This window comes from Orcinus orca, chromosome 16, assembly GCF_937001465.1.
Source record: "Orcinus orca chromosome 16, mOrcOrc1.1, whole genome shotgun sequence".
Lineage (NCBI taxonomy): Eukaryota > Metazoa > Chordata > Mammalia > Artiodactyla > Delphinidae > Orcinus > Orcinus orca.
Genome location: NC_064574.1, coordinates 21,074,800 through 21,102,064, shown reverse-complemented (window position 1 = coordinate 21,102,064; position 27,265 = coordinate 21,074,800). Strand labels below are relative to the sequence as shown.

Genomic DNA, 27,265 nt, shown 5'->3' with positions numbered 1-27,265 from the left:
TGGAGCTGTAGGAGGAGCTTATGCATGGCTAATGGAGCAGATTTTGAAAGCTTTCTGGAGACTGGATAAGTTGAATAATTATTGGGTTTAGGGGCTGCCCCTAGCTAGTTGTTGGGTACCTGGCCCTGGAGAACAGGACTCCAATAAGGGACATGGTTGGTGTAGAGGCTTAGCAAACTACCCATGAAGGGAAATTGAGAGGTTTTAGCCATGACTTCAAAACTGGGTCAGGGCAGCACTTGTGAAATATTATATTATAGCATGTCAATTGGATTCAGGGCAGATGTTCAGCTTCTGGAGAAACTTAAGTTAAAGTTGGGCTAAAACCCAGTCATAAGACTTGGACCAAATGTTAGGAGTTAGAACAGGGAAACCAAATATGCGGTATGCATGCTATTACCATCCTTTCCCTTGATCAGAGCAGACATTGCTAATCAAACACGATTTGGAGCCTGCTCAACTTGGAATCTTTCTCAAGTACCCCTGACAAGCAACAAAGTTGGCATGTAATTTGAAACCCACTACCCAGTCTTCATTAGAAGAAAGAACTAGCTAAAAGGCATGTAGATATCTGGGTCTCGTGTAATTTAAAATCTACGGGAAGCGTATATAATTTCAGATCCCACCCATTGGTGGGCTAAGAACCCCTCTTATCAACATTGCTCAGGGACTGAGAGGGGCTGAATCAGAAACGGCTGGGCCCCGGTGCAGGGAGTTGCATGGAACTGGAGAAGGCAGGGTCAAAAACTCTTAGAAGTACAAGAAAGTTACCTCTAACAGTGGAAATGTGGATTAAAAGACCAGAGGGAGAGACGTTTTCAGGAGCCAGTGTTCCTACCATATAGACAGGCCAAGACCCATCCACAAGCCATGCTCTGGTGTGGAGTTTGGGCCAGCATCTGAAGGTAGGACAAGGGATATTTGATCTTTTTGGAAAACACAGCTGCCCAACCTCAACTTTTCCTCAAAGCTACTCTACATCTGTATCCTCTCCTGAAATATTTTATTAAACATTTCATCTATATTTCTTTTCACCCCAGACCTCAACTTTTGATTTTCTCTGGTATTTATCTGTGGTTTCTCAAAGTGCAAAAGGCATGTTTTAGGATGAAGATATTTTCATAGAGCCTGGCTAGATATCTGAGATCCACCAACAGGCAGTTGACTCAGGTGAAGTGAAGCCAAAGGGAAACCAAAGTTTGTTTTCTAGATTTTTTTTTTCTCACAGGGAGAGGGAGATTACTGATCAATTTCAGTTTATGTCTCTTCTCCCTTACTTATCCATATGTAATCAGTATATATTTATTAAACTCCCACTATGATCCATACTGTGTAGTAGGCACAGGGAATATGATGCAGGAACAAAAGCAGATGTGGTCCCCCCCCCTCCCCCGCCTCCTGGAGCTCTCTTGGGAGACAGAGAGATGAATTAAATAATCCTAGAACAACATGTAAACTTGTGTCTGGTGTTTTTAGAGAGAGGTGCATTGTGTTAAGTAAGCTTATGGTAGGGGATTTGATAAAGGGAGGGAAGGCAGAATGGTGAATTCAGAAGTGAATGGTGACGGAGACTAAAGGAGGATCTGAAGGACTTAGTGAAATGAAGAACTATGTAGTAGGAAGGGAACTCCAGGCAGAAGGCACAGCCTGTGCAAAGGTCTGGCAATGGGAGTAAAGCATGAACAGTAGGTGAAAACACGAAGGTTGAGCAGCTGGAGAAGACTGAACAAAGGGAGATGTGATAGGCAATGAGTTGGAAGAGGTGCCCAAGGACCATCAAGGCGGGACCTTGTAAGGCAATCAGCTATGAATTTACTGAGAAGCTAGTAAAAGTTAACTTCAGGGCCTCTTATTTGCATGGGGTTTTCCCAAAGCCCTGCATCATGAATGTTGCCCATCCAAATAGCACTTTACTTGTTGTACAAGAAAACATTTGAAGTTCCCTAAAATTTCATAGCTCACATAGAAAATAAACTTGATAGAAGAATTCTCAAATTTGCACAACAATTGTAAACATTTTGGTGGCATTTCCAATAATGAATTGGTGAAGCTGGAAAATAAACAAACAAACAAACAAAAAAACAGACCAGCTTCGCTCTACCATGCCAGGTTGAAAATAATTTAGAAATTCTGAGTTCACTTTCTTTTCTCTCCATAGAAAACATTACATGCTCATTATCATGTGAAAAGGAGATCAAAGAATACGCAGCAAACCAAAGGTAAGAACTATTACAGTGTTGCATCTGTGTGCTGATTAATACAAATATTGTGTTATTTTCCAGGATTTTGTAATGTTAGTGTTATCTGTCACTTTAAAAAAAAATGTAGTTTATTGTGATTTATTTTCTTTCTCTAAATAAATATTCAAGTTTGTGCCTAATTCCAAATCCAGAATCTTGTCTTCTTAGCTGATCTATTCACTGTTAGTCATCGATAGCTATTATCAACCTTCTACCCCAATGTCAGGGTGATTCTGTAGGGTAAGTCTTTCTCAGGTCTCTTTACTTCTTAAAATCCATGGTGTGAGAGGGTTGAATCACTCCCACCCAGAGATGGTCTGTCTGTTTTCAGCTCTCAGAGCTGGTGGGTTCAGTCATTTGGAGGCAGAGGGGGATGGTGAAGACAGAGGCTGGGATACACTGTCTCTATGCCCAGCCATTCCTATTTCAGGATCTTTTCAGTACATTTTGCTTTAAGCCAATAATGAAACCTGAATGGTGTCCAGGAAAGAACACTGGACTGCAGATCTCAACTTGAAGTCTGGCTTTCTCCCTTACCATGTGGTCAAGCCTCTGAATGTATCAATCAGACTAAAAGATTCTGTGAAGGATTTACATGAAGATAGTGATTAACAGAAAGACAGCAGCAGACTGCGTTAAAGATACAAGATTTCCTTAATAGCAAGTGAAATGGAAGAATCTCTGTATTGAGGCAAGAAACACAAAGCAGGAACTGTGTGTAAGGTCCTCTTAGGGACACACACCTTTTTTTTTTTTTTGCAATGGGACATTAAAAAAATTAAATACATAAACATGTAAGTCCCTTTATTAGGGAAATTGTACATATTGGTGAATATGACCAATGGTCATGTGTATGGGTAAATTCTTTAAAAATCAGAACCAATAATTAGGATAGCTTCCATGCTCTACTTGTTTCATTGTCTAATGTCTAGTGTAGTTATAGTTTATTGTTGGAATGATGGTTCGAACACATTTCAAGAAAATTAGAAGATACTTATGAACACCCTTCCTTCTGCAACAGTCTATGGTTTTCTTCATCATCAGGCATGCCTGCCTGGGGGAACTGAACACATAGGCGGTGGTGGGAGATAACAGTGATTTAAATGGTCACTGTTTTCTTCAAATGAACTTGACTTCACACATGTACTCAACTGATAAAGGCTGCCATGGCTCATCATGGCTCACAACCATAGTTGTGGGATCTGGTAATACTTACCATAAGTGACGTAAAGGTCGTAAGTTCTGGTTTGCAAACTAGCAACATCAGCCTTAGCTCTCAAATTTCTACTATTTTCCTTGCACCGAGAGTAGACTCATCTGTTTCCAACAATTCACTCTCTTCATATTCTTCCATATCTGCAGCTTTTCTTACATCTTCCTCCTCTTTCTCCTCACATATAGCTGAGCAAATTTGGAGTTTTAGACTGTCTTTGCTGTCAAGCTATGAAATGAATGAGAAAATGCAAGACAGAGTTGAGACACTGATCAATTCTGACTTTGTGGTAGGACTTTTATTTAATCTTCACACCATGAGAGAAAGATATTCTTTCCATGTTATAGATGAGGAAATGCCGGCACTAAGAGGGAAGTTGATATGTACAAGTTTGGATAACCAGTAGGTGGCTGAACCTGTGTCCTAACCCAAGTTTTCTGAGTCTGTATCTTAAGTTCCTTCTTCAATGCTACGATCATTAACTCTTTTTGGTCCAGATGTTTCTATGAGGACCCAATGAAGGTATTTTCACACACATGCATGTGCATGTACACACACACACATGCATATACACTCACACATGTGTGTACATACATACATGCATACAATCATATACACACACAGAAAGACAGACACACAAACACACACACTCATACACTGCATAAAATTCCAGGACTCACAGACCCCTGTTACCTGGTGTAAGGATCCTTTCCCTACATCACAAACAAGAAAGGCACCTGGTTCTTGCAGATGTGCAATTTATGCCTTTTCTTCAACTACATTGAATTATTAACTAATTAGTGCTTGTGAAGTCCTCGGGAAATACCAAGCGCTTGTTCAACGCTAAATATGGTTATTAGTAAAGTTTTGATTTTAGAGAACAGCCAGGTAGTCCTGAAATAAGCAAATAATGGTTGTGTAGGGAGGCTGGCAGCTGACGGGCATGCCGCGGTGTATAATCAAACTCTGCCTGGCTCTCAAAGGTGCTCCAGCTCGTCACTGCTACATCATCCTTATGGGGAGTTTGCACATTTTCAGGGAATGTGTGTTTCATATTTCCGTGTCCATTTACCTTTCTTTTTACCTTCCTTCTGCACCCTCTCATACCCAACCCTTTCTTTCACAGCAGATAAGTCTATCTCTCCTTTGGGGAAATAGTGTCTCCATCTCAATTTATTACTATCACCCCTAAATGTTCCTGTCACATGCCATCTGTCCCTCCTGACCTTACATCTCAGAGGAATTGGCTCCATGGGCAGTGACCTGTGCTGTCACATACACTCAGATTTCTCCCCTTGTTTGGTTTAATGTTCTGCTATCACCATCTTGAAATTCTTTATAAGTTTTGAACAAAGGACCCAACAGTTTCCTTTTGCACTGGGCCCCACAATTTACATAATCAATCCTACCCCCGCCAACTGAATGTTCGAGGTGAATCCCTCTAGTTTTACCTGTATGTGTTGCCTCAAAGACCTCCCTCCATCAATAATATTGTGTTCTTTCATTCTTTCTCCCTCTACTGATGGCCATCTTTCAGTCGACCATATGCTCATCCAAAAGAATTGAAGGAAATTGCTTTCATCAATGGGATGACCTTCAGTTTTACATTCTTTGGGTTGCAAGGGACAGAAACCCAACTAAAACTAGCAGAGGGAAAAAAGGAAACATTATATGACATAAACAAATTGTGGAAGAGGCAGAAGTGAGCTGGCTTCATGGACAACTGAACTCTGAGATGTGACCACTATTTCATTTTCATCTCTACTCTTGTCTTCATGTTAGAGTTATTCTTTCAGGTCAGTTTTTCCCACGTGATGAAAACCTGTCTGTAGGTCATGCCAGACCAAATTCCTGTAGCTTATGATCAACAAGGAAAATGGGCCATCGCCATCAAGTTTGAATAATAAAAAATCTGAGGAAGAATTCTATTTGGCTCAGCTTGGGTCATAAGTTTATCTTTGAACCAATCACAGTGGTCAAGGGAATGGGGCACTCTGAGGGCTCATGTTGGCTGTCTTATCTGGATCTCATTGTTGGAATTCTGGGAGAGCAGTTCCCTATGGAAAAGTGTGCGGATAATGGGAATACAGAGCAATCAATGATTACCCCATCCCCTTTTACCCAGTACTTCCTCTCTCTCTTCCTCTTCATGGTTTAATGTCATTACAAAGCCACCTATTTGAAAAGTAGTCTATATTCACTCACCTGACTTTTCCACCTCCAATCACCTCTGAATATTTTTCAACATCCCTCTTAAACTGCTCTTGTCAAGATCACCATTGGTTTCCTTGTGGTCAAATTTATAGATCAATTTTCAATGAGCTCTTATTTTACCTCCTGCGATATGTTGCATTTGGTTGTTCTTTCTTAGGAAAATTCTCTTCCCTTGGTTTCTATTAAAACATATTTCTGGCCTTTTTCCCCCTTGTCTTTCACATCAGCTTCTCCAAGCTCTATTTTTTATTGGCTTCAGTTTCCCTATTTCTTAAACTTGTCCCCTGGTCTTGTTCTTTACCTGGCCCCATGAATCTGCCTTTGATATTTCCTCTTATTCCTGCATGCCATGCCTAGTTGTTCTGTTCATATTTGGAGACTCAGTCATCCAGGAGAGAAATGATGGTGACCTGGATTTGGATCAGGGTGTTGGCTATTGGCAAGAAAATAATGGGAAGTAACTCAAAGATTATAAAGGAGGTAGAATCATCTGAACTTGATGATAGGTTGGAAGTGGGGAATAAGAAGGAGTGCTGCAAATATCTTTCCAGTTTCTGGCTTGGGACAAAGTGATGGATGGTGCTGTTGAAAAAATGAGGGTAGTGTGGGTGCATGTGATTGTACATGCATTCTTGTGGGTCCCTGTATATACTGGGGTATATACACATATGTGTATGAGTCCACGCTTATGCTGATGTACTTGTCTTTGCATATGTGAGCATTTAGAAGCGTGGAGAGCGTGTCGTAAGAGTGAAAGTCCGTATGTGTGTGGAAATGAAGGGGATGGTGTTGAAATGAAGATATTCCCATATGTCCACAGGCACAGACATCTTGAGTCCCACCACTTGGGTGTCTGTGGTTCTAAAGAATGGCTTCCAGGCAGAGAGGACCAGCAATTTCTCCTAGCTTATCACCAGTCTGCTCCTTGCATTGTGTCCTGCTTTAAGGAACCACACAGCATGGGGCTTGCTTAATTAAATTCTATTACAACGTTAAAGGGCGCTAACTGCAGTTGTTACAAACGTCCAGCACACGTTACCTAGCAGAGGATGCAGGATGAAAGGTTGAATCTTTTCTGTAATCCTCCTTACCTGGCCTTGATCTGAGCTTTTATTAGTCTGGGGAAATGGGCTTACAGTATGTTCAGTATGGATTTCTGCCTTCCTGTGGATTTGCAGCTCTAGAGGAGAGCTGCACTGGCCACTGGAGCTAAAGAGTTCTAGTTTTGGAACAACATGGGGCAGACACCTCTGAGGGATTCCTGACTCCAGACATGGGAAGAAGGAGGAAACAGAGCGAGGAAGGTAGAGACAGGTAGACTCTGTTTCACACTTATCACTCTCTCGTTCTTTTTGGTACTGAATTTATTTTAGGGAAACACAAAACAGCCTCTTGTGTCTGCTCTCCACTCTTTCTTTCCCATATAAAGCCAACTAAAGGTCACAGCATATTCCCAAGAAACTGGATTCTTCGTGGGGGAAATTTGGTACTAAACCGAGTTTCAATAGCTTGTATATTTATCCATCTGTGCAGTTTTCCTCCTCTTCCTTTTCCTCATCAGAGTTCATACTCACCAAGCATTTGCTCTTTACTAAGTGTGTTATCTCTTTTAACACTTGTAATGTCTTTATGAGGCTTGTACTAGTATAGTCTCTATTTTACAGCCAAGAAAACTTAGCGTCAGAGAGGTTTAGTGATCTGCCTGCAATCATGCAGCTCAGAAGGATAGAAATGAGATGTGAACCCAGGTCAGTCTGACACATCCCAGCATTATGGCAATGCACAATCTTAATCCCTTCCCTCTCTCCCCAAAATACGAGAAAGACTTTTAAAAAATCAATGATAGTGCCACTGCTTAGAGATCCAACTACCAGCAATTTTATTTTTCCAATGTATTATCTCTCTCTCTCACACACACACAAATATATGTACATAACATACAGTAAATATCTACATACACTACACATATAAAATATAATGCATAAATAATATGGTATATATGCATGTATAAATGTGTTTATATATTATAAATTAATGTGAGCATACTCTAAATTCTACTTTTGCTCTACCATTCCCCTCCCTACAAAATAGGTCACAAGCATATATTCAAGTCATAATATATTTTCCTATTTATCCTTTTTGTGGCTGATTATATTCCATTTGCTGGGGAAAATTTCCTTTTGGATTTTGATTGGCATTGCCTTGAATTGACAGACTATTTTGGAGATGATCTCTGTCATCCTCTCCAGAAAGGTGGGAAAAACTTGAACATCTTTAAATGTAGACTCCAGCTTGGAGAGCAGATGCAGGAGAAAAGGATGCAGGAGAAACGGATGGAGGAGAAAGGACTCTCCAAAGCAGCATTGCTTGGCAAGCACTTCCGAGACTGACATCTCTCCATTCCTTGTGAAGGCCAGGGCCACGTGAGGGACGCCCCTGTATCCTCTGAGGTGGAGTCTCATGTTCTCAGAGGGATGGAGGCTGGAGGACCACTGATCATTAGCAGGAACATTAAGATTTGGAAGACTGCAAGATATGGTGGGAAGATGTGGGTCCCATACAGTGGTGGACTGGTAAATATTTAACAACTTGTTCTTCAAAAAACCAAGTCCCAATTTGTAATGTTTACTACTTATATGGGGTAAGTGCTTTCATTGTGACCAGTTTTAAGCTGGCAATTAATGTCATTAAATGAGGAATTGGAAAGAGATGGACAACCACATACCATTATAATGGTGACCTCACCATACGGACACAATAGATGTAAATAACCCTAAAAACATAGACAATAGACAATAGTACAATATATATACATATTATATATATTATACCAATGTAATAGTAATAAAATGATTAGGAATTTATGACTTTGAGTATTTATTATCTTTTGTGAATATAATTTATATAATTGTAAGTGTATAACATTTAGTTTTTAATAATGACCGTGTTTAACAACTGGTCTGCAAAATTCCTAATAATTTAACAATTAACTCTTTCAAACCAGTACGAGTCAGCTCTAGTGCACAACTGGTCAGACAGGCAGATCTTGATTCCGGTCTTAGCTCCACCACTTAGCAGCTGTGTGACCTTGGGAAAGACCAGTAACCTTTTCATCTTCAGTTTCCTGCTACACGACATAATGTTAATAATGAAAGCGATTGCACTGGGATATTGCAAAGATTAGAAGTAATAGACACAAACCTCCCACAGGCCCGGGCACACCACTGGTTGCTCACCAGTGTGCGTGGTGGTAATGGTTGTAGCAGCAGCAGTGGTAGTGGTTTTATGTCACCACCACCAGTAGCCGTTGTCCCTTAGTGGGAGAGAGTGCAGATTCCAGAGGCTGGCTTGAAACTGCCTCTTCCTTTTGCTCACTGTTGGCCTTTGGCAAATTATTTAACTCATCTGAGTTCGAGTTTCCTTTTCTCCAAGAAGGATGTAATAATAATACACACCTCCGAGGTTTGTTTGGAGGGTTCAGTGAGTGACTGCGTGTGAAGCTTTTAGCACAGTGTCTGGCTCCCAGAGAGCTCCACAGCTTGGTCGTGGAAGTGGAAGGGGCAGCCTTGGTGGTGGTTTTTATAGGAGGCAGGGTAGCACAGTGGCTACAAGTAGAATGGGAACTCACATTCCAGATCCTTCACCCATTAGTTATGTGACCTTGGGCAAGTCAGTGAATTTTCTTAGCTTCGGTTTCATTACATGTAAAACAGAGGAAATAATAGTACCCAACTTTAAGGGGGTTAAAAGAATTAAATGAGATAATAAGTGTTATTATGATGATGATTCTCATAATCATCATCCATATCACAGGTGATGCTGAAGCACATGCCTATCTCTGACCGTGACCTACTTCACAGAGGACTTCTGGGTCAGCCCTCACGGGCCAGCCTGCCTGTCATCTCTCTCAGGACTTCAGCACACCCTCCCAGTTTGCTTACTGATAAAATGCTATTGAGAAGTTGTCCCTGCATTGGCAGGCGGACTCTCAACCACTGCGCCACCAGGGAAGCCCAAGAGAAGTTGGCCCTTTGACAGAGCTCCTCATCCCTTCCAAAAGACAAACCCTGCACTGGATTTATAAACCAGATTGCAAATGTTAGAGGAATTTCAGCCTGGGGTAAAGCTCCTAAACAGAAAGCTTGGAAGTCATGTGGCCCAGATATCACATAACCATGTGATGATGTGGTCTTTTATCAAAGGGCCTGGTAAAATTGTGTTCTAGTCATCAGAAGATCTGATATTCATGGTTCTGGGCATTACATGACCTGTCAATCTAGTCTTAAAATGGGTCCTTGGGTCCTTGGTAAATGTATGTACTTTCTAAAATGTGGGCAGAGGATGGCAAGGAGTTCACATGAGCAGATTCAGAACTGCATTATATAGTAAGGATGCCAGTAAACACAGGTGACTATGGAATGTTTGAAATATGGCTAGTCCAGATGAGGTGTGCTCGAAGCAGAAATGTACACTGGAATTTGAAGACTTGGCATGAAAAAAGGTAAAATATCTCATTAATAATTTTCATATTGATTATACCTTGACATGACACTATTGGATATATAGGGTGACATAAAATACTATTAAAATTTCACCTGTTTATATTTTACATTTTTAAGGTGTATGATCAGGCCACCCAAGATGGCTGTTCTCTTACTCTCTGCACATCCCCTGCTTGACCAATGCCTGCTTCCCCTACACCCTACTCACATGACTGACTTTCCTACATGTTTGCTCCAAGCTCCAGCTCGTGACTGTTCTAACCTTTAGATCAGAACATCTTCACCATGATAACTTATTATGGCGGTTGTGAAGGACATGCCCCTGTGCTAGTTTCGCTGGTAACCAATGAGCCAACCTGATGTCAATTCTCCAGTTCCCCCTGTAACTGGGAACACCCTGGAATATCACTCCAGGACCTTGCTTCACATGAGTAAGCTCCCCCATCCATTAAACCATTGTTGCTGACTCTGAGCTCTTTCTTCAGTCTTGAAGCTGTGCCTTGCAGGCCTGCGTGGTGCAACCCAACATAAGGCGTACTAGAAGACTTAAAGTTACATACGTGGCTCACATTCTATTTCTATTGGGTAGCACTGTTCTAGAGAATTCAGACAGGAAATAGTCATTGTCAGTGTCAGAAATACTGGATTCTTCTGGGATGCAGGAATGAGGCTGTGGACTCCAGGACAGAGGCTACTGAGATCAAGGTTGAGCCCTGAGTTTTAGAGGTATTGGGCAAAGAAAGGCACTCAGCCACAGGGCCCCAAGAAGACAGAGGCCTCTATACCCTCCTTGCTTGTCTCCATCCCAACGTGCCACCAGACACCTTCACCTCTTGACTGGATGACTCTAATAGTAGCCTCTTCTAACCGGTCTCCCTGATTCCATTTTGTTCTTCAAGAATCCATTTTTCTGCCACTCCTAATAGCCAGAGTGATTTTTTTAGAAAATTCCTGAATCAACTCAAATAGACTCACTTTAATCTCTTTCATGGCTCCCAATACTTTTGGAATTAAATTCAAGGTCCTTGTCAGCCTGGTCTCAAAAGTCCTTGTTCTGGCCTCCGACTGCTGTCCTGCCTCACCTTCCTTCATTCTCTGCCTCCCTTGGGATATTCCAGCCTCATGAGCCTTCAAGAGTTGCCAGCTGCTTTCCTGCCTCAAGTCCTTTGCCCATGCTACTTCCTCTACCTGGAATACTCTTAACACCTCACCTGGATGATGCCTTCTCATGCTTCAGGTCTCAGCTTAGATATTACTTCCTCTGAGAAAATGCCCTGATTTTCCTGATTTCTTTCCTATTACCCTCTTCTTTTTTTTTTTTTTTTTTTTTTTTGCGGTACGTGGGCCTCTCACTGTTGTGGCCTCTCCCGTTGCGGAGCACAGGCTCCGGATGCGCAGGCTCAGCAGCCATGGCTCACAGGCCCAGCTGCTCCACGGCATGTGGGATCTTACCGGACCGGGGCATGAACCCGTGTCCCTTGCATCGGCAGGCGGACTCTCAACCACTGCGCTACCAGGGAAGCCCTACCCTCTTCTTTATTCTCATCACATTATCACCTGTTGGCACTCATGCTTTTTCACTCTTTCAGCCTATCACTGGGTTTTCAGCTCTGTGCAGTGGGCCCATGTCTGTGGCATTCCCAGTTTAGTATGGAGACAATCACAGAGGAAGCACGTAGGAAATATTTGTTGAAAAAAGAATAAATGAATGGAGGTCTATTATGTGAACCAAGACACAAGTTCAATGATGACTTGATGGAAGAGGACTGAGGCTGTGGGATGGGGTGGGAGGGACTGGCAGCTCCAAGGGAAGAGACAGCAGGACACCGAGGCTGGGGCATCAAAGGGGGTCCAGCCTGAGCCCGACGGCGCTGGCTTGGCTTTGTCTTCCCAGGCAGTGACTTCAAAGCCCTTTGCAGGAAGCGAGTCAAGATGTGTCGGTCCCTGGAGGTGTCACTGGCCCTCGGAAGGCCTCTGCCAGGGTTTGATGAAGCACCTTCCGTGGCAGGTCTCGTAATTAACCGTGGCCATGCAGCGTGTTCGTGCTGATGTAAATCATCGGCAGATAACTTTGGGGCTTATCTACTAATGAAAACTCCTTGGCATTTCTGTAAGCATATTATGGTCAATTACAATTAATTCAGTTTGCATCGACTGCCTTTTTCCTTATGCAAAGATTGTGCAAATCGAGTGTGTGAACCGAGGGCTCCGAGGCCTGTAAAATCCATAATGGTTAGTTCTCAGGGGTGGTGAGGAGAGAATAAAACTGTGGGCTGTTTGAAATTTAAATCAGGGCAAGGCTGGTCAATAGAAACAGGTTTGCAGCACTCAGATTAGCTGGACCAGACTGCAAGGGGACAGGGGGCTACTTTCCTACTGCCCAGACTTACAGGGTCACTGACTGCCCCCTCTCCCAAGCAGTTTTCTCCTTCGGGCTCCACCTCTGCATTCCTGGCTGCAGACTCTCCAAGTTCCCAGGGACTCAATTTCCTGTCTGAGGACTCATAACCTCGTGATTCATGAGGACATATTACTGCTGCTTGAGGAGAGATGAGGTTTTTCTCTTTTGCTTTCCCACGGCTCCCAGAACAAAGTTAAGAAAACAGCAGGTGTGAAATTAATTTTTGAAATTTTAGTTTCTGGACCAGCTGACATTTGTTGAATATTAACTCTGTGCCAAGAAGTGTGCTCAGTGCTTTATGGATGCTTTCTGAAAATGTTTGTGGGTGTCACATGAGCCTATGGGGGTAGATATTCTCATTTCACAAATTTTATAAATGAAGCTTAGAGAGGGAGTGACCTGTCTGTGTTATACAAATAGGAAAAGTTCGGTTTGAATCTAGGTTTCTAATCACCATCTTATACAGTCCCTTGGAGGGCTGAGTCTTACAGAAAGTGATGCTCTGTATTTATGGGTTTTGTTATCAAGCTCATCTGCAGCCAATGCCTGAAGAAGAGAGAATGTTCCTTTCCTGTAGGGGAAGCTGAGACTGTGGGGCTTCCCATGAAAGTCAGAGAGATTGGCTGACTGGGTTTTCCTAGGCAGAGAGATGACACCCATATGATGCTCTAGCCATGAGCAGTGTTGGGGACGTCTCTCAGAGGTTCCTCTCCTCTTGAAAGATGACACGCACCTCAGATATCTATCCAGAGAGAACCCCAGAGTCTGCCTGAACAATACCGAGTTATAGTGGGGTATAGCTATAGCTCTTGTAGAGGTTGTTGGCATCTTGTGCAAATCCCCTCGTCCTTATGACTCAAGTGCATGCCAGCCCAACTTCCAACTTTCAACCCTGTCATTTCTTTACTTAAGGCTTTTCTCTAGCCATCAGGGTCCACTTGCCCAGCTGTGTAGCAGGTCAGAAGTGCCAGGGAATTAATGTTCCTCAGAAGCAAACTTAACAAAGAGTGATGGAATTTGGTGTATAAACACCCCAGCCCCCTACCCCTCAAGTGAGATACTCTGCAGTACGTGGTTCCCAGCAGATTACACCCCAGTTGCCCATGGTGGGATCACTTCTTCACTCTCTTATTGGTATTTCCTCGAATCACCTCCTAAGTAAAACAACTGCACTTGAATCCTTATCTCAAGGTCTACTTTTGGAGAAACTAAGCTAGGATAGTTCTTAACTTTAGGCATAAGCCTGCTGCAAAAAATGTTTTATGGCTTTACAAATGGCTTATTTTTAATTGTACAAGGAAACATAAATATAATCTCATAAACATTACAGTTACTTTCAAAGTCCCCCTTGACCCTCTTCCCCAATAACTTCCCCGCCCAGAAATGACTATTGTCATTATTTTAGTGTTTCTCCTTCCAGACACTTTCTATTCATTTACACACGCACACTATCCACTTTGCATATTGACCTGCAATGTATTGTTTTTGTTTTGGAGTACTTTCCATCTAAGTACACAACACTCTACCTCACTTCTTTGAAATACCGTATCACATTACACTATATGAATTTAGCTGAGTTTATTTAGCTTCTCCCCTGTTGGTGGATATGTAGGTTATTCCCAGTTCTGTGATGGCTTCAACTTTGGGGGCTTCCTCTTTAGAGCATGGACTGTCCTAATGAGGGTCAATTCCCTCAAATTAAGGGCTCTGCAATCACTCTCTTGTGAATCCTGAAACAACCACAATGCTGGTTATAAAATGAAGATATTATGAAAACCAGAAAGAATTTCTGGGGCATTCCAGACAATATAACATGACTCCTCCACATCTCTAGAGGACTCGAACCAGACTCTGAAGAGGTGGATTGGGACAGAATGCTGGAGAGAGAAGAAGGGGAGGGGAGCAAGCAGGGGGGATAAGGACTGAGGAAGAGGAGGGTTTTTTTCGGTCCCAGACTCTTGAAGCTCCATTTGCTAATTTATCGTAAGACCACAGAAAAATTGATCCCTCCTGCTCCGTCCAGATGTTGCTTTCTTGAGTTTGGCCTTGCCCCCATGGCTCTTACCACATCAAGGAGGTGGATAGAAATTAAAAAAATAGCTTTTGCTTTAGTAGGATTAAAATCCCCTCTCGTATTTTTTTGCACCATCTCAGTCATGGAGCCTGTTCTGGGAAGCATATATTATTAGGTTGAACCATATGAAAGTAACATTTTTGTAGGTCAAAATGATCAAATACCTTCAGTTTCATGTGGTTCAACTGAACATTTTTGGGGAGCAATTCAAATTTATTTTTTAGGTGATGGGGTTTGGGTGACAGTATGGCTGCAACCTCATGAGAGACCCTGAGCCAGATCCACTGAACTAATCAAGTTCTTTTATCTCTCTGTGCCTCAGTTTCCTCATCTCTAGAATGAATATAATAATGGTAGTTCACAGGACTGATATAAAGGAAATTAAAATAATATATGTCAAAGATGTAAAATCCTGCCTGTCTCATAGAAAAACTTAGTAAAGTGTAACTGCGATTGTCATCAGAATTATTGAGCGATAAGATGCCAGTAAAAAAAGGTAAAGGGACTTAATATTTACTGAGTGACTACTGTCTAATAAACCTTGGATACACGCTTTACACAAACTTCATTAAAAGAAAACAATGCTGTGTGAGACCATGAATATCTCTGAATTTTCCACATGCTGGAAATGAATCTCAGAATTGTTAAGTATCTTACCAAAGATGGAAAATATAGAGAAGTTTAAAAGTCATATGAGGCATGGTGAATATATATGTTTAGTTGGAATTCCAGAAGATGAGAGAAAAGAAAATGGAGCAGAAGCAACATTTTAAGCGATTAATAGCCAACAATTTTCCAAATACAATGAAAGACATCATGTAATTAACCAAGAAAATGAACCCAAATAAAACCACACTTGGTTCATCACAGTGAAACTGGTGAAAATAAAAACAAGAGAGAGGAGGGCCTTCAAGATGGCAGAGGAATAAGACGTGGAGATCACCTTGCTCCCCACAAATATATCAAAATTACATCTACATATGGAACAACTCCTACAGAACACCTACTGAACGCTGGCAGAAGACCTCAGATTTCCCAAAAGGCAACAAACTCTCCGCCTACCTGGGTAGGGCAAAAGAAAAAAGAAAAAGCAGAGAAAAAAGGATAGGGACGGGACCTGCACCAGTGGGAGGGAGCCATGAAGGAGGAAAGGTTTCCACACACTAGAAGCCCCTTCGCGGGCGGAGACAGGGGGTGGCAGGGGGGAAGCTTCAGAGTCACGGAGAAGAGCGCAGCAACAGGGGTGCGGAGGGCAAAGCGGAGAGATTCCCGCACAGAGGATCGGTGCCGACCAACGCTCACCAGCCCGAGAGGCTTGTCTGCTCACCCGCCGGGGCGGGCGGGGGCTGGGAGCTGAGGCTCGGGCTTCGGTTGATCCCAAGGAGAGGACTGCGGTTGACGGCGTGAACACAACCTGAAGGGGGTTAGTGCACCACGGCTAGCCGGGAGGGAGTCCGGGAAAAAGTCTGGACCTGTCTAAGAGGCAAGAGACCATTGTTTCAGGGTGCGTGGGGAGAGGGGATTAAGAGCACCACCTAAAGGAGTTCCAGAGACGGGCGCGAGCCGCAGCTATCAGTGTGGACCCCAGAGACGGGCATGAGACGCTAAGGCTGCTGCTGCCGCCACCAAGAAGCCTGTGTGCGAGCACAGGTCACTATCCACACCTCTCTTCCAGGGAGCCTGTGCAGCCCACCACTGCCAGGGTCCCGTGATCCAGGGACAACTTCCCCGGGAGAACACAGGGTGCACCTCAGGCTGGTGCAAAGTCATGCTGGCCTCTGCCGCTGCAGGCTCGCCCCACATCCCCACCCCTCCCTCCCCCGGCCTGAGTGAGCCAGAGCGCCCGAATCAGCTGCCCCTTTAACCCCGTCCTGTCTGAGTGAAGAACAGCCGCCCTCCGGAGACCTACACGCAGAGGTGGGGCCAAATCCAAACCTGAGGCCCTGGGAGCTGTGGGAACAAAGAAGAGAAAGGGAAATCTCTCCCAGCAGCCTCAGGAGCAGCGGATTAAATCTCCACAATCAACCTGATGTACCCTACAACTGTGGAATACCTGAACAGACAACAAATCATCCCAAAATTGAGGCAGTGGACCTTGGGAGCAACTGTAGACTTGGGGTTTGCTGTATGCGACTGACTAGTTTCTAATATTTATGTTTATCTTAGTATAGTTTTTAGCATTTGTTATCAACGGTGGATTTGTTTATTGGTTTGGTGGCTCTCTTTTTTTTATTACATTTTGACATTTTAAATTTAAATTTTTTTTTATTTCAATAACTTTATTTCTTTTCTTTTTTTTCTATTTTTTCTCCCTTTTCTTCTGAGCTGTGTGGCTAACAGGGTCTTGGTGCTCCGGCCGGGTGTCAGGCCTGAGCCTCTGAGGTGGGAGAGCCAAGTTCAGGACACTGGACCACCAGAGACCTCCAGGCCCTATGTAATATCAAATGGCGAAAGGTCTCCCAGAGATCTCCGTCTCAATGCTAAGACCCAGCTTTACTCAACGACCAGCAAGCTACAGTGCTGGACACCCTATGCCAAACAACTAGCAAGACAGGGACACGACCCAACCCGTTAGCAGAGGGGCTGCCTAAAATCATAATAAGTTCACAGACACCCCAAAACACACCACTGGACACGGTCTTGCCCACCAGAAAGACAAGATCCAGCCTCATCCACCAGAACACAGGCACCAGTCACCTCCACCAGGAAGCCTACACAACCCACTGAACCAACTTCACCCACTGGGGTCAGACACCAAAAACAACGGGAACTACGAACCTGCAGCCTGTGAAAAGGAGACTCCAAAAACAGTAAGTTAAGAAAAATGAGAAGACAGAGAAATATGCAGCAGGTGAAGGAGCAATGTAAAAACACACCAGACCAAACAAATGAAGAGGAAATAGGCAGTCCACCTGAAAAAGAATTCAGAGTAATGATAGTAAAGAGGATCCAAAATCTTGGAAATAGAATGGAGAAAATACAAGAAACGTTTAACAAGGACCTAGAAGAACTAAAGAGCAAACAAAGAATGATGAACCACAAAATAAATGAAATTAAAAATTCTCTACAAGGAATCAATAGCAGTATAACTGAGGCAGAAGAACGGATAAGTGACCTGGAAGATAAAATAGTGGAAATAACTACTGCAGAGCAGAATAAAGAACAAAGAATAAAAAGAATTGAGGACAGTCTCAGAGACCTCTGGGACAATATTAAACACACCAACATTCGAATTACAGGGGTCTCAGAAGAAGAAGAGAAAAAGAAAGGGACTGAGAAAATATTTCAAGAGATTATAGTTGAAAACTTCCCTAATATGAGAAAGGAAATAGTCAATCAAGTCCAGGAATTTCAGAGAGTCCCATACAGGATAAATTGAAGGAGAAACAGGCCAAGACACATATTAAGCAAACTATCAAAAATTAAATACAAAGAAAAAATATTAAAAGCAGCAAGGAAAAAACAACAAATAACATAAAAGGGAATCCCCATAAGGTTAACAGCTGATCTTTCAGCAGAAACTCTGCAAGCCAGAAAGGAGTCACAGGACATATTTAAAGTGATGAAAAGGAAAAACCTACAACAAGGATTAATCTACCCAGCAAGGATATCATTCAGATTTGACGGAGAGATTAAAACCTTTACAGACAAGCAAAAGCTACGAGAATTCCGCACCACCGAACCAGCTTTACAACAAATGCTAAAGGAACTTCTCTAGACAGGAAACTCAAAAGGAGGAAAAGACCTACAATAACAAACCCAAAACAATTAAGAAAATGGTAATAGGAACATACATATCAATAATTACCTTAAATGTAAACAGATTAGAAGCTCCAACCAAAAGACATAGACTGGCTGAATGGATACAAAAATAAGACACGTATATATGATGTCTACAAGAGACCCATTTCAGAACTAGGGACACATACAGACTGAAAGTGAGGGGGTGGAAAAAGATATTCCATGCAAATGGAAATCAAAAGAAAGCTGGAGTAGCAATTCTCATATCAAACAAAATAGACTTTAAAATAAAGACTATTACAAGAGACAAACAAGGCCACTACATAATGATCAAGGAATCAATACAAGAAGAAAATATAACAATTGTAAATATATATGTACCCAACCTAGGAGCACGTCAATACATAAGGCAAATGAAAACAACCATAAAATGGGAAATCGACAGTAACACAATCATAGTAGGGGACGTTAACACCCCACTTTCACTGATGGACAGATCACCCAAAATGAAAATAAATAAGGAAACACAAGCTTTAAATGACACATTAAAAAAGATGGACTTAACATATATATAGGACATCCCATCCAAAAACAACAGAATGCTCTTTCTTCTCAAGTGCTCATGGAACATTCTCCAGGATAGATCATATCTTGGGTCACAAGGAGAGCGTTGGTAAATTTAAGAAAATTGAAATTGTATCAAGTATCTTTTCTGAACACAACGCTATGAGACTAGATATCAAGTACAGGAAAAAACCTGTATAAAATACAAACACATAGAGGCTAAACAATACACTACTAAATAACCAAGATATCACTGAAGAAATTAAAGAGGAAATTTAAAACTACCTAGAAACAAATGACAATGAAAACACAATGACCCAAAACCTATGAGATACAGCAAAAGCAGTTCTAAGAGGGAAGTTTATAGCAATACAATCCTACCTCAAGAAACAAGGGAAATCTCAAATAAACAACCTAACCTTACTCCTAAAGCAATTAGAGAAAGAAGAACAAAAAAGCCCCAAAGTAAGCAGAAGGAAATAAATCATAAAGATCAAATCAGAAATAAATGAAGGAAACAATAACAAAGATCAATAAAATGAAAAGCTGGTTCTTTGAGAAGATAAACAAAATTGACAAAGCTTTAGCCAGACTCATCAAGAAAAAAAAGGAGAAGACTCAAATCACTAGAATTAGAAATGAAAAACGAGAAATAACTGAAACTGCAGAAATACAAAGGCTCATGAGAGATTACTACAGGCAACTATATGCCAATAAAATGGACAATCTGGAAGAAATGGACAAATTCTTAGAAAAGTACAACCTTCTGAGACTGAACCAGGAAGAAACAGAAAATATGAACAGACCAATCACAAGCACTGAAATTGAAACTGAGATTAAAAATCTTCCAACAAACAAAAGCCCAGGACCTGATAGCTTCACAGGGGAATTCTATCAAACATTTAGAGAAGAGCTAACACTGATCCTTCTCAAACTCTTCCAAAATATAGCAGAGGGAGGAACATTCCCAAACTCATTGTACGAGGCCACCATCACCCTGATACCAAAACTGGACAAAAAAAGAAAACTACAGCCAATATCACTGAAGAATATGGATGCAAAACTCCTCAATAAAATGTTAGCAAACAGAATCCAAGAGCACATGAAAAAGATCATACACCATGATCAAGTGGGGTTTATCCCAGGAATGCAAAGATTCTTCAATATATGCAAATTAAGCAATGTGATACACCATGTTAACAAATTGAAGGATAAAAACCATATGATAAGCTTTTGGCAAAATTCAACACACACTTATGATAAAAACCCTCCAAAAAGTAGTCATAGAGGGAACTAACCTTAACATAATAAAGGTCGTATATGACAAATTCACAGCCAACATCATTCTCAATAGTGAAAAATTGAAACCATTTCCACTAAGATCAGGAACAAGACAAGGCTGCCCACTCTCACTGCTATTATTCAACATAGTTTTGGAAGTTTTAGCCACAGCAATTAGAGAAGAAAAAGAAATAAAAGTATCCAAATCAGAAAAGAAGTAAAACTGTCACTGTTTGCAGATGACATGATACTATACATAGAGAATCCCAAAGATGCTACCAGAAAACTACTAGAGCTAATCAATGAATTTGGTAAAGTTGCAGGACACAAAACTAATGCACAGAAATCTCTTGCATTCCTATACACAAATGTTGAAAAATCTGAAAGAGAAATTAAGGAAACACTCCCATTTACCATTGCAAAAAAAATAATAATAAAATACCTAGGAATAAACCTACCTAAGGAGACAAAAGACCTGCATGCAGTGATGTATAAGACACTGATGAAAGATATTAAAGACTATGCAAATGGAGAGATATGCCATGCTCTTGGTTTTGGAAGAATCAACATTGTGAAAATGACTATACTACCCAAAGCAATCTACAGATTCAGTGCAATCCCTATCAAACTACCAATGGCATTTTTCACAGAACTAGAACAAAAAATTTCAGAATTTGTATGGTAGCACAAAAGACCCCAAATAACCAAAGCAATCCTGAGAAAGAAAAACGGAGCTAGCGGAAGCAGTATCCTTGACTTCAGACTATACTACAAATCTACAGTAATCAAGTACTGACACAAAAACAGAAATATAGATCAATGGAACAAGATACACAGCCCAGAGATAAACCCATGCACATATGGTCACCTTATCTTTGATAAAGGAGGCAATAATATACAATGGAGAAAAGACAGCCTCTTCAATAAGTGGTGCTGGGAAAACTGGACAGCTACATGTAAAGGAATGAAATTAGAACACTCCCTAACACCATACACAAAAATAAACTCAAAATGGATTAAAGACCTAAATGTAAGTCCAGACACTATCAAACTCTTAGAGGAAAACATAGGCAGAACACTCTAGGACATAAATCACAGCAAGATCCTTTTTGACCCACCTCCTACAGAAATGGAAATAAAAACAGAAAATAAACAAATGGGACCTAATGAAACTTAAAAGCTTTTGCACAGCAAAGGAAAACATAAACAAGATGAACAGACAACCCTCAGAATGGGAAAACATATTTACAAATGAAACAACTGACAAAGGATTAATCTCCAAAATATACAAGCAGCTCATGCAGGCTCAATATCAAAAAAACTAGACAACCAAATCCAAAATTGGGCATAAGACCTAAATAGACATTTCTCCAAAGAAGATATACAGATTGCCAACAAATACATGAAAGGATGCTCAACATCATTAATCATTAGAGAAATGTAAATCAAAACTACAATGAGGTATCACCTCACACCAGTCAGAATGGCCATCATCAAAAAATCTACAAACAGTAAATGCTGGAGAGGATGTGGAGAAAAGGGAACCCTCTTGCACTGTTGGTGGGAATGTAAATTAATACAGCCACTATGGAGAACGGCATGGAGGTTCTTTAAAAAGCTATAAATAGAACTACCATACGACCCAGCAATCCCACTACTGGGCATATACCCTAAGAAAACCATAATTCAAAAAGAGTCATGTACCACAATGTTCATTGCAGCTCTATTTACAATAGCCAGGACATGGAAGCAACCTAGGTGTCCATCAACAGATGAATGGATAAAGAAGATGTGGCACATACATACAATGGAATAAAACTCACCCATAAAAAGAAACAAAATTGAGTTATTTGTAGTGAGGTGGATGGACCTAGAGTCTGTTATACAGAGTGAAGTAAGTCAGAAAGAGAAAAACAAATACCGTATGCTAACACATATATGTGGAATCTAAAAAAAAAAAAAAAGTTCTGATGATCCTAGGGGCAGGACAGGAATAAAGACGCAGACGTAGCGAATGGACTTGAGGAAACGGGAGGGGGAAGGGTAAGCTGGAACGAAGTGAGAGAGTAGTATTGACATATATACACTACCAAATGTAAAATAGATAGCTAGTGGGAAGCAGCCACATAGCATAGAGAGATCAGCTCGGTGCTTTGTAACCACCTAGAGGGGTGGGATAGGGAGTGTGGGAGGGAAATGCAAGAGGGAGGGGATATGGGAATATATGTATACATATAGCTGATTCACTTTGTTATACAGCAGAAACTAACACAACAATTTAAAGCAATTGTACTGCAATAAAGATGTTTTAAAAAAAAAAAAACTAAAGAGAAAACAATCTTAAAAGCAACCAAAGGAGAAAAAACATATTGCCTTCAAAGGTGCAAAAATACTACTTAGAACAGATTTTGTAACAGAAATTATGCAAGCAGAACACATTGAAACAATAACTTTAAAATATTAAAGAAAATAATTGTTAACAAGAATTTTGCACTCAGAAAAATATTCTTTAAAGGTGAAGGAGAAATAAATACATTTTCGTGTAAACAGAACCTGATATAATTTATACAAGTATGAACTAAAGGAAATGATAAAGGATGTTCTTTAGGCAGAAGGGAAATAATTCCAGACAAAAACATGGAAATTATGAAAGAATGAAGAGCTACAGGAGGGGTAAATATGTGGGCACATCTAAATAAATATTGACTATACAATAAATGGCAATAATGTTTTGTCATTGCAATATTAAAACAAAAGAAAGCAGAGATAGAAATAGAATTGATGTATTCTAGGGTTCTCATAATACCTGGGAAGGAGTAAAAGTACTGGGACTTCCCTGGTAGTCTAGCAGTTAAGACTCCGCACTTCCACTGAAAGGGGCATGGGCATGGGTTCAATCCCATGGCCAAAAAAAAAAGAGGTAATAGTACTAACTTTAATACAACTAATAATTCAAGGATGTTGTAATCTCTAGGATAACTTGTAAAGGAAGAGTAAAGAAATATATAGCTAAAAATTTAATTGAAGGTATAATGGAATTATAATAACAAAAAATACTTGATTAATCACAAAGAAGGCAAGAAAGGAGAGATAAGTGAACATAGATAGATGGAAAAACTGAAGACAAATAGTAAATTATTGGATTTAAGTCAAAGTATATCTTTAATTTTATTAAATGTATATGGCCTAAATTCTGCAATTATAAGCAAATTTTTTTCATAAAAGCATATACAGCTTATAAAGTATTTGCTTTAAATATGAGGGCACACAAGCTTTGAAAATAAAAGGGTGCAATAACTAAGCAAAAGATATCTGGGATAATCATCCTTATATAAGACAAGGCCTACTTTAAGAAAAGAAGTACTACCAGATCTAAAGATAGGCATTTCCTAAGGATGGAAGGGTCAAATCCCCAAGACGATGTAACAATTCTAAGTTCATATTTAACTAATTAACATAGTTTCAAAACATTTAAAATAGATAAATCAACAATCATATTGGGTGACTTTACAGAAAAACCCGAACGAACTTTTTGGCCAACTCAAAATAATTTTCTCAGAACTGAGAGGGAAAAAAACAGATCAAAAAATCAGTACAGGTATACCTCATTCTGTTGTGCTTCACTTTATTGCACTTTGCAGATATTGTATTTTTTTTACAAATGGAAGGTCTGTGACAATCCTGCATCATGCAAGTCTATTGGCACCATTTTCCAACAGCATTTTCTCACTGTATATTTGTGTCATGTTTTGGTAGTTCTCACAATACTTTGAACTTTTTATTGTTATTATGTTTGTTATGGTGCACTATGATCAGTGATCTTTGATGTGATTACTATAATAATTTTGGAGATACTATGCACATTGTTGTCTTATTTTAAGAAATTGCCACAGTCACCCCAGCCTTCAGCAACCACCACCCTGATTAGTTAGTCGCCATCAACACTGAAGCAAGACTCTCCACCCACAAAATGATTACAACTTGCTGAAGGCTCAGATTATGGTTAGCATTTTTTAGCAATAAATTATTTTAAAATAAGGTATGTACATTTTTTTTTAGGCATAATGCTATTGCACATTTAAGAGAATACAGTAAAGTGTAAGCATAATTTTTTTTTTAAAGCACAACTTTTATATGCACTGGGAAACCAAAAAGTTTGTGTGACTTGCTTTATTTTTTTTATTCTTATTTTTGTTTTTTTTAACATCTTTATTGAAGTATAATTGCTTTACAATGGTGTGTTAGTTTCTGCTTTATAACAAAGTGAATCAGTTATACATATACATATGTTCCCATGTCTCTTCCCTCTTACGTCTCCCTCCCTCCCACCCTCCCTATCCCACCCCTCTAGGTGGTCACAAAGCACCGAGCTGATCTCCCTGTGCTATGCGGCTGCTTCCCACTAGCTATCTATTTTACGTTTGGTAGTGTATATATGTCCATGCCACTCTCTCGCTTTGTCACAGCTTACCCTTCTCCCTCCCCATATCCTCAAGTCCATTCTCTAGTAGGTCTGTGTCTTTAGTCCTGTCTTACCCCTAGGTTCTTCATGGCATTTTTTTGTTCTTAAATTCCATATATATGTATTAGCATACGGTATTGTCTTTCTCTTTCTGACTTCACTCTGTATGACAGACTCTAGGTCCATCCACCTCATTACAAATAGCTCAATTTCTTTTCTTTTTATGGGTGAGTAATATTCCATTGTATATATGTGCCACGTCTTCTTTATCCATTCATCCGATGATGGGCACTTAGGTTGTTTCCATCTCTGGGCTATTGTAAATAGAGCTGCAATGAACATTTTGGTACATGACTCTTTTTGAATTTTGGTTTTCTCAGGGTATATGCCCAGTAGTGGGATTGCTGTGTCATATGGTAGTTCTATTTGTAGTTTTTTAAGGAACCTCCATACTGTTCTCCATAGTGGCTGAACCAATTCACATTCCCACCAGCAGTGCAAGAGTGTTCCCTTTTCTCCACACCCTCTCCAGCATTTATTGTTTCTAGATTTTTTGATGATGGCCATTCTGACTGGTGTGAGATGATATCTCATTGTAGTTTTTATTTTCATTTCTCTAATGATTAATGATGTTGAGCATTCTTTCATGTGTTTGTTGGCAGTCTGTGTATCTTCTTTGGAGAAATGTCTATTTAGGTCTTCTGCCCATTTTTGGATTGGGTTGTTTGTTTTTTTGTTATTGAGCTGCATGAGCTGCTTATAAACTTTGGAGATCAATGCTTTGTCAGTTGCTTCATTTGCAAATATTTTCTCCCATTCTGAGGGTTGTCTTTTGTCTTGTTTATGGTTTCCTTTGCTGTGCAAAAGCCTGGAAGTTTCATTAGGTCCCATTTGTTTATTTTTGTTTTTATTTCCATTTCTGTAGGAGGTGGGTCAAAAAGGATCTTGCTGTGATTTATGTCCTAGAGTGTTCTGCCTATGTTTTCCTCTAAGAGTTTGATAGTTTCTGGCCTTACATTTAGGTCTTTAGTCCATTTTGAGCTTATTTTTGTGTATGGTGTTAGGGAGTGATCTAATCTCATACTTTTACATGTAGCTGTCCAGTTTTCCCAGCACCACTTATTGAAGAGGCTGTCCTTTCTCCACCGTACATTCCTGCCTCCTTTATCAAAGATAAGGTGACCATATGTGTGTGGGTTTATCTCTGGGCTTTCTATCCTGTTCCATCGATCTAACTTTCTGTTTTTGTGCCAGTACCATACTGTCTTGATTACTGTAGCTTTGTAGTATAGTCTGAAGTCAAGGAACCTGATTCCTCCAGCTCCATTTTTCGTTCTCAAGATTGCTATGGCTATTTGGGGTCTTTTGTGTTTCCATATACATTGTGAAAATTTTTTGTTCTAGTTCTGTGAAAAATGCCAGTGGTAGTTTGATAGGGATTGCATTGAATCTGTAGATTGCTTTGGGTAGTAGAGTCATATACACAAGGTTGATTCTTCCAATCCAAGAACATGGCATATCTCTCCATCTATTTGTATCATGTTTAATTTCTTTCATCAGTGTCTTATAATTTTCTGCATACACGTCTTTTGTCTCCTTAGGTAGGTTTATTCCTAGATATTTATTCTTTTTGTTGCAATGGTAAATGGGAGTGTTTTCTTGATTTTACTTTCAGATTTTTCATCATTAGTGTATAGGAATGCCAGAGATTTCTGTGCATTAATTTTGTATCTTGCTACTTTACCAAATTCATTGATTAGCTCTAGTAGTTTTCTGGTAGCATCTTTAGGATTCTCTATGTATATAGTATCATGTCATCTGCAAACAGTGACAGCTTTACTTCTTCTTTTCTGATTTGGATTCCTTTTATTTCCTTTTCTTCTCTGATTCCTGTGGCTAAAACTTCCAAAACTATGTTTAATAAGAGTCGTGAGAGTGGGCAACCTTGTCTTGTTCCTGATCTTAGTGGAAATGCTTTCAGTTTTCACCATTGAGGACGATGTTGGCTGTTGGTTTGTCATATATGGCCTTTATTATGTTGAGGAAAGTTCCCTCTATGTCTACTTTCTGGAGGATTTTTATCATAAATGGGTGTTGAATTTTGCCAAAAGCTTTCTCTGCATCTATTGAGATGATCATATGGTTTTTCTCCTTCATTTTGTTAATATGGTGTATCACGTTGATTGATTTGCATATGTTGAAGAATCTTTGCATTCCTGGAATAAACCCCACTTGATCATGGTGTATGATCCTTTTAATGTGCTGCTGGATTCTGTTTGCTAGTATCTTGTTGAGGATTTTTGCATCTATGTTCATCAGTGATATTGGCCTGTAGTTTTCTTTCTTTGTGACATCTTTGTCTGGTTTTGGTATCAGGGTGATGGTGGCCTCGTACAATGAGTTTGGGAGTGTTCCTCCCTCTGCTATATTTTGGAAGAGTTTGAGAAGGATAGGTGTTAGCTCTTCTCTAAATGTTTGATAGAATTCGCCTGTGAAGCCATCTGGTCCTGGGCTTTTGTTTGTTGGAAGATTTTTAATCTCAGTTTCAATTTCAGTGCTTGTGATTGGTCTGT

At 40.3% G+C, this 27,265-nt stretch overlaps 1 pseudogene; it reads right to left on the bottom strand.

Annotated features, from left to right (window-relative positions):
* Positions 1–3,113: 3,113 nt before the first annotated feature.
* LOC101272264 (ubiquitin-like-conjugating enzyme ATG3) lies at positions 3,114–5,604 on the bottom strand (annotated as a pseudogene).
* Between the last annotated feature and the right edge of the window lie 21,661 nt (positions 5,605–27,265).